Source organism: Larimichthys crocea, unplaced genomic scaffold, assembly GCF_000972845.2.
Source record: "Larimichthys crocea isolate SSNF unplaced genomic scaffold, L_crocea_2.0 scaffold737, whole genome shotgun sequence".
In the NCBI taxonomy this organism is placed as follows: domain Eukaryota; kingdom Metazoa; phylum Chordata; class Actinopteri; family Sciaenidae; genus Larimichthys; species Larimichthys crocea.
The window spans coordinates 1-1,375 of NW_020859719.1; the positions used below are offsets into that span (position 1 = coordinate 1).

At 53.1% G+C, this 1,375-nt stretch overlaps 1 pseudogene; it reads left to right on the forward strand.

The window, feature by feature from the left end:
- Window positions 1–5: 5 nt before the first annotated feature.
- The window catches only part of LOC113745419 (dnaJ homolog subfamily A member 3, mitochondrial pseudogene), a 1,703-nt pseudogene continuing 333 nt past the window's right edge, over window positions 6–1,375 (forward strand).

The window sequence follows — 1,375 nt, forward strand, 5'->3', positions numbered from 1 at the left end:
CGCAGACGAACCGGGGAGGGGTAGCAGTTCGCCTGAGCTCGTGGACACGGCGACATGTCGTGACATTGAGAGGGCTGACAGCAGGCACAAGATGCCCCCATGGCACTACATGCCACTCTTTTCATACTAGTAGCATGTTTGCAAACAAGCAGGACTTCTATGAAGTTTTGGGTGTCTCCCGCACTGCCTCTCAGAAGGACATCAAGAAGGCATACTACCAGTTGGCAAAGAAGTACCACCCAGACACCAACCCAGATGACCCAGAGGCCAAAGAGAAGTTTGCCAAGCTGGCTGAAGCCTATGAGGTGCTGAGTGATGAGGTAAAGAAGAAACAGTATGACACAGACGGAGCGGCAGGCTTCGACCCAAACCGTGCTGGGGCAGGCCAGCAGCAGTACTACAGGGCCGGGGGGACCAGCATAGACCCTGAAGAGCTCTTTAGGAAGATCTTTGGAGAGTTTACTGGTGGAATGGGCTTCGGAGGCTTTAACAACATGTTTGAACAAAGACCCGAGTTTGTGATGGAGCTTACGTTTTCGGAGGCAGCGAAGGGCGCTAGTAAGGAGCTTAGTGTAAACATTGATGACAACTGCTCGAGGTGTGATGGAAAGGGCAGCGAGCCGGGCACCAAGGTGTCTCATTGTCACTATTGCAACGGCACTGGCATGGAGTCAATCAACACGGGTCCTTTCATGATGCGCACTACCTGTCGACGCTGTGGTGGGAAGGGATCAATCATAACCACACCCTGCGCATTGTGCCGAGGTTCAGGCCAGACCAAGAGGAGGCAGACAGTCACTGTACCAGTACCTGCCGGAGTGGACGATGGTCAGACGGTTCGCATGTCAGTAGGGAATGGTGAAATCCTCATTACATTCAGGGTCCAGAGAAGCCCAGTGTTCAGGCGCAATGGGATTAACATCCACTCAGATGTGTTGATCTCTATAGCTCAGGCCATCCTGGGGGGCACAGCCAAAGCTCAGGGCCTCTATGAAACAATCACTATAGTGATTCCTCCAGCTTGCCAGGCCGATCAGGTGATCCGGCTGCAGGGGAAAGGCATTCGGAGGATGAACAGCTACAGCTATGGAGATCACTACGTTCACATAAAGATCAGAGTGCCAAAGAAGTTGACTCGTAGGCAGCGCTCGCTGTTGCTGACTTATGCTGAAGAAGAGACAGATGTTCAGGGGACTGTCAACGGTGTCGATCCTTCTGCAGGTGGGGGCAGCAGCACTTCAGATTCTGGTTCGAAGTCGACCAGCTCAGAGGAGGGACAGGACAAGCAGCAGCAAGACGGTTGTGGAGAGAACCAGAGAGAGAGAGACAGACAGACAGACAGACAGACAGACAGAGAGAGACAGACAGACAGACA